Source organism: Dermacentor silvarum, chromosome 10, assembly GCF_013339745.2.
Source record: "Dermacentor silvarum isolate Dsil-2018 chromosome 10, BIME_Dsil_1.4, whole genome shotgun sequence".
Classification (NCBI taxonomy): Eukaryota; Metazoa; Arthropoda; class Arachnida; order Ixodida; family Ixodidae; genus Dermacentor; species Dermacentor silvarum.
The window spans coordinates 46,459,030-46,475,489 of record NC_051163.1 but is presented as its reverse complement, the minus strand read 5'-3'; the positions used below and the strand labels follow the sequence as shown (position 1 = coordinate 46,475,489).

The 16,460-nt window shown below is 47.0% G+C and overlaps 1 protein-coding gene across 1 annotated transcript in view; it reads right to left on the bottom strand.

Moving 5' to 3' along the window:
• Positions 1-1,588: 1,588 nt before the first annotated feature.
• The window catches only part of LOC119431132 (uncharacterized), a 41,460-nt gene continuing 26,588 nt past the window's right edge, over positions 1,589-16,460 (bottom strand). The window contains exons 5-8 of the transcript XR_007463723.1: positions 9,191-9,459; positions 6,559-6,628; positions 5,242-5,963; positions 1,589-3,988 (exon numbers count right to left, since the gene is read on the bottom strand). The gene's annotated coding sequence lies outside the window, so the exon portion shown is untranslated. The remainder of the gene's footprint in view (positions 3,989-5,241; positions 5,964-6,558; positions 6,629-9,190; positions 9,460-16,460) is intronic.

Sequence of the window (16,460 nt, the reverse complement as noted above, 5' to 3'; positions counted from 1 at the left end):
GGTTTTGGCACGTAAAACCCCATAATTTAATTTCATTTTTTGCTCTATATTCGAATGCCCCGCCATTCGATTTGATGGGCGTTTCGAGCTTACGGCGCGAAAGTCAGCGATGCATCGAAAGGTCACCCGTAAGGGTGTCAAAATCGCACCCCTGCACAGAACACTTTATTTGTAGTCCGACGAAATCGTTGGGTGTAGAGTTCTGGTTATATCGTCGGACGCCAAGCCCGTCGACCAGCGCAGTCACACAAAAACACCTAAGGTAAACAATTATGGGGGGGTCGTAACTCGCTACTTTTGACTGAACAGTTCAAGAAACGATGAAACTAACGGCGCCACCAAATTCAGATATACATCGACAAAAAATTGTGGGGTTTTACGTGCCAAAACCACCAGCTGAATATGAGGCACGCCGCAATGGTGGACTCCGGATTAACTTCGACATCCTGGGGTTCTTTATTGTGCACCTAAATCTAAGTACACGGGTGTTTTCTGCGCTTTGCTCCAATCTAAATGCGGTCGCCGTGGCGGTATTCGATCCCACAACCTCGTGCTCAGCAGCCCAACACCATAACCACTGAGCAACCACGGCAGGATTAATACGTCGACAAGCAAAACAACATCTGAAGGGGGCGTCCTGTAACATGTGAACTTTACGAACACCTCTTTTTGTACACTTCAAGAGCTGCATTGCATTGCAAGTGATAGCGGCGTCAACTTATGGTGGGCCCTGAAAAAAATGTATCTAGTGATAATGATAAAGTAAAATATAGTTATCTTTTTCTTTTCCTGTCACGTGTATATAAAACTGAATAGCAATTTTATTTCGCGTGAATGAATCTAACTGTAAAAAAACGCTTTTTTTGTTGCAGTATTTCTTCCTTCCTCACATAGTCGCCCTTCAATCACTGTTTCCATAACCGCCCTTGTTGATGTTGGTGGCAGTTTGTTCTGAACCGCTTTTCGCCCGAAGCTTCGCGACCTATTTGGATCGAGCCTGCCCGAGCTCCGCAAATGGGATTATACATGGCGTGCATCGGCGTGAGCATGTGCATTAGCAAAAGGAAGGGATGTATGCTCCGAGCCATGGTTTCCGAAAAATTCATTGGACCTCTCTGCGCCGACATTGCAACGGGTTATTGGCTTACCTTTTTGTTTCCTCGAACGCCCATCTGCACGTGTACGTTATTCACAACGTGAAATGGCGTCAGCACGTGCATTAGAAAGGGGAGCGATGTATGAACTGAAGCATCCCTTTCCGGATAAATGAATAGACCTGGACGCGCCGAGGTGTTACAGTCTATATATGCTTACCTTTTTGTTTTTTGCGCGACAGCCCATCTGCGCATATCCGTTTATAGATGGCGTAAATCATTGTTAGCACGTGCATTAGCATTGGCAGTGATACATGCGGCAAAGCAGCACTTTCCACAGAAGATTGTGGACCTGGTTGCGCCGACATAGGTTCTTTTATGTGACTTGCTGAAAGTGACACATGCAGTTTGTGCCCTTTAGGCCTGTGTTCCGGTGAGAGATCCAACGAAGCGTATGCCTGGTTTATTTTTGTCTTTGAAGATGTTGATACGGCGTTGTCACAAGCGCCAATATGCGGAAGCTCGAGACAGAAGCTAGACTTTGTGCTTTCATCTGACACAGTTTCCCTCCTTCAAACTTTGCGTTGCTCGGGGCACAACCTCACCTTTATCAACAAGCTGGCGTTTGCTGCCGACGACGTCCTATACTCGCGCATATTTATAACGTCTTGCAAGGCGTAATTTGTCGGCAAAAGGCAGATTAGAAAATTTCATGTTATTGCAAGTAAATCGTTTGCATTTTACTGCTTTGAGGACAGTAAAGTTGTGAAACTGGCAGCACAAGTTGCCATGTTGCACATTAGGACATTGCAGGGACTAGTAAATATACCGTCTGCAGCATTGATCACTACTGAACTTCGTGGACGAAAAGCACGGACACCTGTGGATTTGACTTGCGTGCATCAAATGTTTTATGCTGCATGGAAAACTTTCGAATTTGAAAAAGAACAATGTCTTGGCAACTTTCTTATACAATAAAAACTACCTCCAGAGCCTACTATTGCCTGCGAAGACATTGAAGGGAATTGCTGACAAAGTAAAAGAAGATTTCACAGTTGTGAGAGGTAAAGTTCATTTTACTTACAAAACTTTAAACACCAGTGGCTTTTGCTGCAACAATACGGGCAGTGTTGACAGAAATTGTAGCATTAAGATGTTTCATAGAGAAATGTAGTTTAATGTCCCTCTAACAACTGCCCTCAGTTTTTGTATGTTTACAGTGACATATAGGATGTACCAGCTAATGTTAGCGCAGCTGCTCATCGAAAGCAATTATTCAAAAAAAAAGAAACACAGCGCAAGATCTAATTTTAATACCTACTTTGTCCGGTTATCAGAACGCCGACGGCCGATTTCCATAGGTCTTTTAATTGTACCTTGTACAGTATTTTAAAATCGTTTTTTTTTTCGGTGAATAGCTTGGCTAACGTTACCCGGTACACATGGTACATGCGTAGAAGGACATAGTGGGCCACGCAGTAGAACTTGTAAATTGAGATGAACATCTCCATGCAAAATATTTTGTGTTATATGAAACATGTATCGCCAATTAAGAAGCAGTACTGAATACCTTTGAAAAGGGATGTATGCTTCACAGTATATAGGCAGAAAGGTAATTGTCACAGTAACAAAAGTTCACAACGTCTTGTTGGCTCACCCCATAGCGAACACGATTGAAGAATTCGCTGATGGAAAAGGCAGAAAGGAACGTATCTGGCCGCCTACACCCCTGGCCCACGATCTGTTTTGATTTGTCTCACATGTAAGGCGCACGAAAAGAGAAATCTCAGTAAAATATTTAAAGGACTAGCACAGTCTGTAGCAGGCTACGGCATCTACAAGAGTTTGTGAAGTTCACACTTCCGACACACACGTCACTGTCCTTGGCCAGTGCAGGGCTGAACATGAAAGAGGATGGTGTAAAAGAAACAACGGCAAGTAACAAGTTACCATCGCAGTCTCAATCACAAGACATCGAGATCACTGTTCTTAGGAAGACCACAGCTCGTCAGGCACACCAACTTCGAATTGATGTAGCTGCACCCGGCCATTCTGAGCCGAAGGAATGGTGTTGGTTCTTGTTACTATCCTTCATGCGCAAACATAAACACGTGAAGACCTTTTTTTCCATGAAGGCCGTGCTGTGTCTTCGAATACTCCATGCTGCAGCACTCGAACTTGAAAAAGTGAGTGTTTAGGTCGAGGACACTGCACTTTGCAGTAGACCCAGTTGTTGCAAAGGCTGCGGACGCAATTCATTTCTAGGGCAAGCAGCTCGGTGCCTAGAAGTGTTCTGGTTGAGGCTAGAAGGCAGTCTGTCACCGACTGACGTTCACAATAGATGCCACCACACCGCAACGTGTGATTGTCGCGGCTAGTTCATCAAGACACGAACGTCGTGACTGCTCCATCTGTAACCAGGAACGATGTTTGCTCACATGTCGTTTTCAGCGAGTTCCGAATCGGTTCACTCTCCGAAGTAGAAACGCTGATTGATTCCGCGGTTGCTACGGGACCGGTCCTTGCTTGGGGAAGGTCTGGAATTTGGGGCGCACTGGGGACGGGCGAGGACCTCTGGAACGTGCTGAAGGACTCTATCCTTGGCTTGTCTTCTGGTGATGGCACAATGCCGTTGATCCGTATGGGAGTCGTCTCGCCGCCGGCGTAGGCGAAGAGAATGTGTGTCTTTTGGTTAGTCGCGAAAGTCAGCGTAGTAGCTGTGCTTCGTGAGCCTTCGTCGATGTAGTTATGCGGGTCCGACGCGTTCAGGCTGCTGCTCTTGATAATGTGCTGCTCCTGGCCAGCGTAGAGGCTTGGGACTACAGCTGTGACTTGCTCGTCACCGGAATAGAATTCTTTGTGGTTTCCTTTGCATGCGGCTCTTCGGTGATCGCCTGAAGTGAGTGAAAAGCAGATTGACAACACCGTTAGAAACCAGCGCTGCATTTTCATCGCAAAGCGATAAGCTCTCATGTGAACATCGTTGAATTGCGCACGGATCATGTGAACTTTTTAAAATTGTTTTGGGAACAATTATTTTGAAGGCGAGCATATGCGATAACGTGTGGATGCAAATGTCATGGCAGTATCATGTTACAGTTCAAGTATAAGTGGAACGGCCTGACTTCCACAAAAAGAAAGAGAAAAGAATCAGAAGTGTATTCAATATAGGAGTGAGTGATTGCTTCACTTCCTTGTCCTGGTAAAATTATTCTTGAGGCTGTGGGGTGTGTCCCCTCTGATTTCCTTGCTACTGCTCCTTTGCTCCAGCTCGCTGTTGATTATTTCAGAAATATATCCCACATATTATCCCGACCATTCAGTGGCACTATATTGAAAGTGTGCTGTTTACTTCGCGATGTCATAACTGTGAGTGATGCAGTCAAGAATTATGAACGTCTGGATGTCACACATGGTCGATGGCTGTCTCCTCACAGGATATTAGATGGTTTGGCAGGTGGGTGTTTCGCAGTAATGTTATCGATATATTCGTGTATATTCTGCCAGATCGCTGGGAGAGATTTTTTTCCAGCAGTGGACATAATAGGCTCCCAATGATAATTACTATAAAGGTATTACTCCGCCAAAAATTTGTTTTCAAGCTCGCGAACTACGCCAAAGCACCGACAAAAAAATTACGAACCCCGATGTTCGTACGGTCCCACCAAATACAATTACTTATATACAACTCGCTTCGCAATAACTACACAATGATCACGGCAACATGGAAATGGCCTGTCTACAGCGGACAGGGAAAGGAAGCCTCTGCTTGCAGCCAAAGTTTCGACAAGGAAACTCGTATTTGTCAGTGCACTAAGTCGTCTTGCTGAAACATTGGCTCCCGAATAAGGCTTCTCCTCCTAGTCAGTCCCCTGTTGAGAACGCGCGCAGAGAGTTACGTACAGTCGCGATCAAAAGTTTGGAGACCACGGTAGCAGCAAAAAAATTAACATATATTCAATCGTAGCTATGCGGCCTGGAATTGGTTTATTGCATTGTCATGGCCAAACAAGCGTGCGTACGCTTGCGCACTTGATTTCAGCCGGAATGACCAGGCTGCGAAACAAAAATTTAAAATCGCGGCACCTTTGGTCTCCAAACTATTGATCGCGACTGTACAGTCATGTTGATATAAAATGATTCAAACCTTGGTCTTCTGCTTCCTAGACAGCGTTCCGGCGTTGGTCATCTTGTCGTCCTTCTGCAGGTTGCAGTTCTTCAGCAGGCTACCGACGCTGGAGAAAGCGGGGTAGCCTGTTGGCTGAATTCTTCGAAGCAGCGGGGCCACCGTTTCCTCCCTTGGTCCAGATGTTGCTGTTGAAGACGACAGTGCTTGTGCTGTCAGTGCTGGCCGACGTGACCCGCACCATGGACGAGTGGCTGTTACGCTTGGTGTTCGAGTTGGTGCACCAGGACCCCGCGGGCACTGCACCTCCGCGGTTCTTCTTGAACGTACCAGTTGTGGCGAGCTGGGCCCAGGCTGCCCGGGCCTCCGGGTACTGAAGCACTCGCACGACGAAGATGAGAAATCCCTGCATCGAGTTGCAAACGCAGAAGACGTACTGGAACACAGTCCTCGCTTCGCCCACGGCGAACACGCCGAATATCCACGTGACCCCGAGCAGGGTCATGACTGTGAAGGCGCCGCGAACTTGAGCCGCTGTGATGGGGAGAGGGTTGGGAACGCCGGAACTTGAACCGGAAGCAGGGTTGTGGTTGGCGGACTTCGCGGCAGCTCCCGCCATTCGCGGCTTGAAGAGCACTTTCGTCACCATAATGAAGACGATCAAGTTAACGAATAGAATACACGAAGAAATGCCCAAGAATGCGAAGTAGTAGATCCATTGGTTTCTTGACGATATCACGCAGCTGAGGAGGAGAAAAGATAGTACAAGCAGTCAGTTTTATGCCAGCTTTTCTTTGATGCAAAGCAGTGTTCGATATAGGCTAGGTTTGATTACTTGTGAGTCTTTGCTATGTGCGCAGTCAACTTGAGATTTGTGCGAATGAGATTTTGTAGCAGGTATTTAAATGCATGTTCCTTTATTTCCGTGTGAAAATTAGGCCCATTCGTTTGATTATCAAATATTGAAAAAAGCCACCGATGAAAATTTCTAACATTTCTCATATCACCAAATAAGTCAACAAATTAATTAACTGTTTTCTAAGTGAACAGGGTAGCTTTGTGCAAGATGTGAAAAAACAAGAACAAAAATTTTAAAAACACAATAGCTTGTGTATGATACAGGCTAGTTGATTACCATGTTCGCCACACTCGCCTAACGGTCTTTTTTTTTGTGTCTATTCGTATATTTCCAGGGTGTGTTTCAAGTGAAATGCTAAAGCTTCTTTACGTACAAAAAACTGCCTGGTGTCGTTGGTTGTAATAAACAATTTTTTTCTGAGAAGTATACAGTTACAAGATTTACCCTCCCTAGGCGGCCATTGACGAAACCCTACTTACTAGTCGTCGTGACTTCTGTAGGGCTCCAGGTCTATCGAAAGGCACGTTCCAACGATTACAGCAGGAATGCCTGGAAAAAAACAGAGGAGTCATATAGAAGATTACGAAAACATAATAACAGCCAGCCTTACAATAACATTCAGTTTCTGTATTGAGGCATCAATATCTCAAAAGCTTCATTATGAGAAAGAAATATACTCTCGCCTAATGCATGTAAAATATGGCCAACTTGAGCATTCCCTCAAACAGGATGCGTGGCAGCTTAGCCATCAATACCAAAACAAACACATCAATGATCCCGCATGCTATCACCATGGAGTGACATCTTACCAAGTCATGTAGAACAAGCCTGACAGCTCTTTAAAAAAGCGTAGATACTGAGATTTATGGATAGATTATTCCAAGCTTCCGCAAATATATTTGTGGACGGTCCCCGATAAACATTTTGACTAGAAAAAGCATCATGCCAAGGTCATTTGGATAGCTGTTAAGCTATATACAGGGTGTCCCTGCTAAAAGTAGGCCATGTTTTAAAATCGACGGAGTGTACTAGGAGGCTCAAACCAACTCAGTGGTGCTGAGGATCGCGTGTCCTAGTCTCCGGTAGTTTTTTCGTTTTCCAAAGTCAATTAATTAGTACAAACGAATTACATAACTTTTTAAATATTGGGTTCAACTAGAAAGTTCCAATACGAAAGTTGTATAGATCACATTAAAAAATGACCGACTGAAGTGTTTGCAACTAAGTACTAAGTACCATTGATGGAGCTTATTGTAATTGCCTTTAAAGAAAGCCCGCGAGAGACAAAAACAACCACGTGATCGCGCCACTATTTCAGCGCCCCCGACAACCGATAAGTAAAGGACATTGTTTGCATGCTTTGTTCGAGACTCACTCGCATGCCCTGTCGCGATCGGACGCACAGGGCGAGCGGCGGTGATGAAGGTGTGTCGCGCTTCCACGTGACGTGGCATAAACATATCATTCGCTCCGCTTGCGGCTGAAGGCCGAACACACAAGGCAAGAAAAAAAAAAAAGAAAAGAAGCTCGGGCTTGAGTAAACATTGACCGCAGAACATGTTTAATCGGGAAGGAAAATGCAATTGTCATGTTCTTCTTTTCGTTCGCGATCATATCTTACTAGCAAGAGTTGTTGGCGTGTACCTTGCGCCCACCTGAAACGCCAAGCCCGTCCCGCAACCGCTGTACCGATATGCGGATTTCGTGTCTTGTTCGATCGTCTGGGAGCGCTGAAATAGTGGCGCTATCACGTAGTGTTCTTTTTTTTATTTCGCGAGCTTTCTTTGAAAGCAATTACAAGAAGCTCCATCAATGGTACTTAGTTGCAAACACTTCAGTCGGCCATGTTTAAATATTCTCGACAGCTTTCGTATTGGCACTTTCTAGGTGAAGCCAATATTTAAAAAGTTAGGCAATTAGTTTATACTAATTAATTGACTTTGCAAAACGAAAGAAGTACCGCAGAGTAGGACACGCGTTCTCAACACCACTGAGTTAGCTTGGGCCTCCTAGCACGCTCCGTCTTTCTTAAAACATTGGCTACTTTTAGTTGCCAATGTTTGAATAATAACCGAGACACCCTGTACATAGAATAAATGTTTGTAAAATACCTTCAAAGCATGGCATACAGCGACACAAGTACTGTTCTACCCGTCGTTGAACAAATGTGTTCAAGACGAAGTAGTCGTCACCGCAAAATCACTAAATAACGCACTCCTGGCAAAAAAAAAAAGAAATCCCATAGCGTCTGCAAGTTATCAAAGCTTTAGGCAAGGCCTGGGGACACCTTATGTCACCGAAGGGATTAAAAGAACGTTCACCCATTCAAAGTCATTGCAGTTGACGCGCGGTTGTTATATGGCACGGTACACTGCTGACCTGTTACATAAAAATTCATGCAGAATTCTATCTACGATGACTATCTAAGCTGAAACGGCTCATGCATAAGGCGCCAGATTTACAAGAATGCGTTGCGAAGCAAGTCAAGATTCGCAGTCATCACTTAAAGGGGCCCTGAAACACTTTTCTAACTAACCATAGAAAGGCTTCACTATTAAAAAACGTCATTCCACAGATCCCATGCCGCACAAATTTTTCGAAAGCTTCAACTACGCACGAAGTAATCGCACCCATACCCGGCTTGTACTGCCGCTTCGTCTCCGCTACGCGGGACGCCGCTGCCATCTGGGGGGCCACGCGCAGTGCACAGATGAAATGCTTTTTGTGCCCCTTGGGATCATATATATATAGTGCCTTTATTTACCTCACAAATACCAATAATGTGTTACCGAGAATGTTCTCGCGGTCAACAAATCATCCAAGAGCGTTGGTGTGCGAACTGCTTTCCATGACTGCAATGTGGTTGCGAGACCAAGCGACTGTTGATTGCTTATGGCACGAGATTGTAAATTCCCTCCTGCATTCAGGGCAATAATATTTCGCTGACATGTCCACAGAAGCCTCGTTAACAGATCGGCAACCTTTTTTTTTACCATGTTCAAGAAGTATTTCACGGCGCCTTTAAGTAAAAGACTCGGTCGACATCTAACTGCCCATTTCGGTTACCTTCATGCGACTTAAATGACAAATGTAAGTGAAAGGCTCCATTACCCCATGCTATGAGAACACGCTTGAGCATGAAGCATGTCTCGGACGTGGCAAACACGTGCACCAGCATCTGGTACATGTTAGCAGCCTCGACGCCCATCCAGGCGAGACAGGCAAGCAGGAAGTAGTGCGTCGCCACGGCCGTGCCCAAGCACAGCTCCAGCTTGGGAAAGCGCTCGTGCAGCGAACCCAGCAGGAAGGCCACGTTTAATAACAGCATGGCCGAGCACAGGTTGAGAAGGATCTTGCCTGAGCGATCCTTGTTGAGGCACCTGTCAGAAGCAAAGGTTGATGAAACGCCGTCAATATTGATTAAGCGACAAAACGCGCAATAACCGAACCGGCTATGCAAGCGGCGGTAATAATTCCCACTCTATGCGATACCACACGACTGACACAATATGATGAGATACACTGTTGTCCATTGGTACAGAGGATGCCTAATTAGAAGACCAGCACCGATTACAGCTCAACTTGAACAAGAAGGCGTCCACATTGACCTGTTATGAATAGATGTCTGCCTATAAAATTGAAAATCGCGAGGACGACAATTTTCTCCATCAACTTTCATCCACCTCGAGTGCTTTCGAAAACTGATCTGCTAGATTGATGTCTGCCTAATTAACCAACTGCTTTTTCTTAACTTCGGACTTCTTGCACGGAACTAAGGATGACTACTTGCCTGGTATTTCTTTTAAGGCTGAAGCATACAATGTACAAGGTAAGCTCGGGTTTTTTTTATGAGCAGTATGCATGCATATGCGCCAACGAGATCAGCTCGGCAAGTATTCGCCCGTTGTATGTGAATGACACCCGCCGTGGTTGCTCAGTGGCTATGGTGTTGGGCTGCTGAGCACGAGGTCGCGGGATCGAATCCCGGCCACGGCGGCCGCATTTCGATGGGGGCGAAAATGCGAAAACACCCGTGTACTTAGATTTAGGTGCACGTTAAAGAACACCAGGTGGTCGAAATTTTCGGCCTCATACTACGGCGTGCCTCATAATCAAATCGTGGTTTTGGCACGTAAACCCCCATAATTTATTTTTTAATTTTGTATGCGAATGCCAATCGGGCCATCTTAATATCAATAATAAACACCCTATGCCTATGATGGCAAATACTACATACGATGTGAAACTAAAAAAAGTTTTTTTTTTTTTATTTGCAAAAGTCATCTTATAAGCTGTCAGCGCAGCAGATGCACGTAGGGACAGAAATGAAAAGACCAGAACGCATACAAATCGCTCTCTTCCAGCCGATATTATTTACACTGATGCAGACATATAAGTGCATTCAATCTATTACCTATAGACAAGAGAAAAAAATTAACCAGGCAAAAAAAAGCGAGAAAGAAACAAAAAAGCGAGAAAATTGCTCGAGAAAGCATGTGACAAGAATGCATATCGCGACCGCGACAGGAATGACGGCTCTTTGTCTGTCAAGTGCGTGAACACACTACTATACTTATACAACTATATCACCTAGATGCACAGCCTCTGCTGCTTTCAAGAGTAGTTCGATCGGCACTTCTTTCGCACACAGCACAATTAGTCTTCAAACCAAGGTTTTCACCCATAATCACGCACGTGAATTCCGAGGCTACCGAAAATACAGCATACATATTGTAATTATTTTCCAGAGGACGCTCATTGAGGCCGCTCATTCGGGTTTTGATCGGCCTGTGCTTTCTCCAAATTGAATGCGGCAAGTAGATGGAGCCGGGCGTCCTTACGGATCACAAAAATGGCTGCATTCACCGACTTCGTTTATATTAGGAAAAGTTATATTCAATAAGTGATTTTATATGCATAGACTGTATACGAAGACCCCTCTTTGTGCTACTATGCACTTCCACCTGCGTATATTCTATATATCGACTATTGGAGAGCTTCCTAAATTTCCTGTCGAGGCGCTTGCAAACGAGCAACCTGCAGATTGGCTATAGAAAAATGCCGAGAAAAAGGTCTGTAAGTGCCCCAGCTGGGTAAAGAAAATTTACAGAATTCGGAGAAAATATCTGTAAATCTCTATACAATGGACAAACAAATTTTACGAGGCCAACATATTTAAAGGTGACTTTAACTAAAATTAGAGCAATGTCCTCGTCGTTGTCTGTAGGAAATGAACCAAAACGTGTTTTAACTTAATTGTAATGAAAACGTTGTGACATGCGCAGCAGTGAGTGTGATGATGTGGTGAGCTAGTTTCACAGCTCGATGGAGGGCGTGAGGATTTACGTCTCCTGAGGCATTTTCTTTAACTCAACGCTACAAAGCAAGCCTTTAAGACAAGCCGTTAAAAAAAAGGCAGAGATCCGAAACCCAGAAAGTACGGTTGATATTGTCGCACATAAATTGTGCACTTTACATGTTTTAGGGCACAGCTCTTAGGCGCCCGTTTCCGCGACGAGCGCCGGCATCGGCGTCCGTCGTCACCGAGCACAGCGAGGGATGAAAGACGGCAATTGCGAATACAGCGCGAGGAGGACAGCGGAGGAGGAGGGCATGGCGCAAGCGCCAGAAGAACAGCTTCGCGCCGCGCAAGACCGGCTCTGCGGCGACGATAGGTACGAGATGGCACCACATTAGCGCGCGTCCGACATATGGAAACAAAGCGCTGCATTAGCGGAGGTCTGTCTGCGGCGGCTGCTGTGAATCGCGCCCGCGCGTCACCCACGCGCTGCCTCTCGCGATTTCTCGATTAGCGAGGAAGTCGCGCCGCAATTCGTTCCGTTTGCAACGTGTCGCACGACACATATTGTCCGCACCAGCCGATATATCGCGAAATGAAAACACGCATGGAAGCGCGCTCAAATTTGGCATTAGGGAGTATCGTAATCGTGGGTGAATTTTTCGCATGTGTTTTTACTCTTTGAGTCGTCTACCATTTTTGGTGCCATAATACGGTGACGCCGCCGACTACGACTGATTTTCGCGTAATGCGGCATATCATGCTTTCATTAAAACAGCTCCGGCATCCATGCGCACCACGGCATGCAAATGTTGAAGAGGATGGGTAACTGGGTGAGTTGGTATTGATTCATGGCAAATAAGCAACAGCGCACTAGAAACGGAGACGAAGGAAGATGTAGACACAACACAAGCGCTGTCTTTCAACGGGAAACTTTAATAAATGAACAAGTTAATATGCCCTTGAAGTACGCATGCGCCCGCAAGGCCGTGATCAATTCACGACAGGCATTAGTGATTAGATTAGGTGATACTAAAAATATATTGAACTATCAAAAATCAAAATCAATGCCCTGCTGAGCTATCAATGATTTGCGTAGTATAAAAAGAAAATTTCTTCCTTTTGGAGGGCTATTGAAGGCTGACTGATACATTCTTGTCCTGCAGCTGCTGCCGACGCCATCTGCGTTACCCAGTTTACCCGTGACTGCAGCAGGCGCCTCTGGCAGTGGCTCGGCAGCTTTCGACCAGCCACGCCCCGGCAAGTATGGAGGCGCAGCTTGGACGTGAAGTCACCGGTGGAAATAAAGCTCGGAGCCGCCGCGACGGCGGCAGAGCTCTCGTTGACTCTGTGACGAGTACATGTAGCATTGACATGGGACGACCAAAGAAGATCCGGACACCCGAAGAAGAATCCGCTCATCTTGAAGCGCGTCGCGCGGCCAAGCGAGAATCTGCGCGTCGGCGGCGAGCCTATTCAGAATACCGTCCCCAGCAGCGATTAGCATTTCCTAGCAAAACTTAGCCAAGCCTAGTAAAACCTGGAAGAAAAGCTAGGTCGATCACCAGCTCCGCTGTTTACTCCAGCCTTGCACCACTAGTGCAAGCTGCCCATGTTTCTTTAGTATCGCCTAATCTAACTATGAATGCTTGCCATGAATTGACCGCTGCCTTGCGCGCGCATGCGTACTTCAAGGGTATGTTAACTTGTTCATTCAATAAATTTTGCAGTAGAAAGACAGCGCTTGCGTTGCGTCTACACCTTCCTTCGCTTCGTTTTTAGTGCCACGGCCACTCGATAAGCCGTGCTAGTGCGATGTTGCTTATTATTGCGATAGCAATTATATGGACACTCCAAAGCAGATTTCTGCCGTCGGCGTCGCCGTCGCCGTGAGGTTCCGTATGACGTCAATGGAGATGAAATCGTCGCCGCGCGCCGCCGAACGCTGTATGTACGAGTGAAAGGGAGCGCGGGACGCGCGCTTTCACGGGGAGTGAACCCACGGCGGAGAACAAACGCGCGTTCTCCGCCGTGCTCGGCTGCAGAAGTAGGCGTCTCTTTCCTCCTTTACAATCACCATATATCTAGAGCAAACGCGCCTTCTTCCGACGCGCGAAAGGCGGTGGGGGGGGGGGGGGGGGGGACGGGAGGCGACATTTAGCTGCGGCACCAAGTGCCTATTCATATCAGAGGTTCCGGCAACAGTCACCAACGCCGCACGCGTTTCGTGCGAACGCGGGCAAAACGCCGCGGCGTCGACAACAGTTCTGCGTGTTGCCGGTGCTGCTGCATGTCCCAGTTTATACAGCTGATAAAACTACTATCATTACTCCGTATAGCTAGCTCTCTACAAATTTGCTATCGCAATTGATGCTTCGCCTTTCAGGTGAAACTGCCACAACTTTTTTGCCAGGGAAATGTTAGCTTGTTTAGCAGCTCACGTGGCTGTGAAGAGAGAAAACTCGTCAGAGTACGCAGATACTGTCAATTGCTCTTACGCTGGCAAGGTGTTTGATAGGAAACTTATTGACCAGAACGCCCACGTAGAAGTATTACATGCATCAATTCAGGTGCATACGATGACTACATATAAGGTGTCATCTCATAGTACCACCGGTTTCTGTAGGAGACGAATGTTTTAATCAGTGCTATGTACTTACCATCTCACACATCCTGTCTAGATTTCCTAAACGTGCGTATAATACTTCCTTTCTCTATCGCCAAGATCTCGCACAACCTTAATGCGCAAAAGCCTATAATCAAGAAGTTCGGAGGCAACGTACGGCTTTTATTCTGATGTCTTGAAGACAAGCTCCACAGTCAAATAAAGTGTCATTCTGTGCTTCCAATTCCGCACCACAGTTCGGAAAGCGGTGGCAAAACAATTAAGGACGTTGTTTGACGCAAAAGAGCCCGGTACCAAGCTAAACGTCGCAACGTAGTCATCGTTTTAGGTGCGAAGCAGCTTATGGTCGGGGGCTAGGGAGCCTACAGGCAACGGCGTTGCATGTAGGCACCCTAGTCGGGGCTATGTCACTCCCTCCCTCCCTCCGCCGTGCGACGTCCACAACCGCACTGCGCATGCGCATTCTCCTCCCCCTCCTCTCCTTGTATGTATAGTATATGTACGTCAAGCTCCGGCTTCCGGAAGCCAGAACCGGTAGCCGGCTTCTGCTTCCGGTTCCGCTTCTGTTTGCACTTCTGCTTCCGGTTCCACTTCCGGTTCTGGTTCCGGAGAACGCTTCTGGCGTTTTGTCCGAATGATCCCCCTGTGCTTCGGCGCTGCATACTCCGCTGGGGGGCGCCACTGTACCTCGCGGTATAATGACGCGCGCGCGCTCCGCTCCTCTCATTATCCTCCCGCAACGCCGCGATGAGTGCCACGGACAGCGCCAGCGTCAACGCCAATGTCAGCGCCGTGGACAGCGCCGCGGAGAAGAGGGCTCGAGCCGCTGCCACGAAACGGCAGCGGCGACAGGCCGATCTGAAAACTAATGGGAACTTGAGTCGGCCCCATGGCTGCTTCGCATACTACTCAGGGTTCCCCTACGGGAAGATGGTGTAATTTTTTTTCCTTGAGAAAACATTTATATCGAAAGCGATGTACAGCTAAAAAAAAACGTTCTCCCGTTGACTATTGCTGCAACATGAAAACTAATATAACTTGTAAACAAGAATTATTACAGAAACCACTGAATATGATTGTTGAAGTAACAATGACCCTGTAGCAATAATTCCGCCGCACACAGCTGGTGTCGATAACGGTGCTTGACGCTTGGGGACAAAAATTATTGTTGCCATGATTTGGTGCACGGCATGACAGCTTGACCAAGTTGGCTCGACAGCAAAGAAATCACGACCGCGCGACGACAACGATGACATGACAATGGCGGCGCGCCTGTGCTTTTCTTTTCGAGCGAAAGCTCTACAACGCCACGTCTCACAAGGTCAATAACCTTGTGCCGCCACAGCGCAACTGTGACAGGTGTGACGTCACGCCACGTGATCCGCTGCGGAGAGGCGTCGCCGCTGCGCTCGCTCGGAGCCTCGCCGCTGCGGTTCCACGTGACTATGCGAGGGTTTTATCGGATACCTCGCCGGCGCTTGGTCACTCAGTCTCGCCATGGATGGCGCGCCGGCTGCGCCGTCCGTGCGTACGCTTCAGCGCAAGCGACAGGCTGATTCCAATCATCCAGTAGATATAGCTAGACGACAGGCTGCGAAATCTCAAGCAAAGGCAAAGTTGGCTGCTGAAACACCGGAGCAAAGCGATGCCAGATAAGCATGTTATAGAGAAGCTTACCAAGCACGGAAGCGTGCATTAATGAAACACTGTGCGCACAGACTTAGCAAAACCAAGCCAAATAGAACTGTTGCTTGTGATAACTCGGTTTACAAGAGTTAAACCTCAGCCATTTTTCCCCCAGATCCCTACTGTATACATTCCAATACTGTCGACACAGATTAAAAAACGATACGGCAAGTGCGTACTTTTGTTTAATATTTCATACATTACATTCTCAATAATTTTATCCCACGTACTAAGCGAGACGAACAAGGGGGATCCGAGTGGGTAACTTTCAACCGGTAACAATGCTTAGTTTAAAAAAATTATGCGTAAGTGTCAAATGACCCAATGAGCGAAATGCAGCTCCACTAACATGCAACCTGGGGAGGTGCGAAGCATGCAGTGATGCACCGCTAATGGGATCATACTGCCTTAACGAATGGCTCATAACCCCGTAAACGCGGCCTCCCCATTACGACGACAGAAGAGAACTGAAATTGTACGCTGGAATAATGAGCGGCAACGTAGCCGGCTGTGGAACACGACGAACGCGGGAGCAGTGGCGCGTGCCGAGCGCGAGCACGAACTGCTTGCTTCAACGCAGCCAGCTGTGGAAGACGACGACGAACGCGGGAGCAGTGGCACCAGCGCGTGCCGAGCACGAGCCGCTTGCTTACAGTGACTACGACGGCGACCATTACGACAGGAGACGCCGACAGCCCGAACGCATAATGTGCTGCGCACCTAAAAAACGTTCCCCGAGAAGAACCTTGCTAGTAACTACATTCACTATA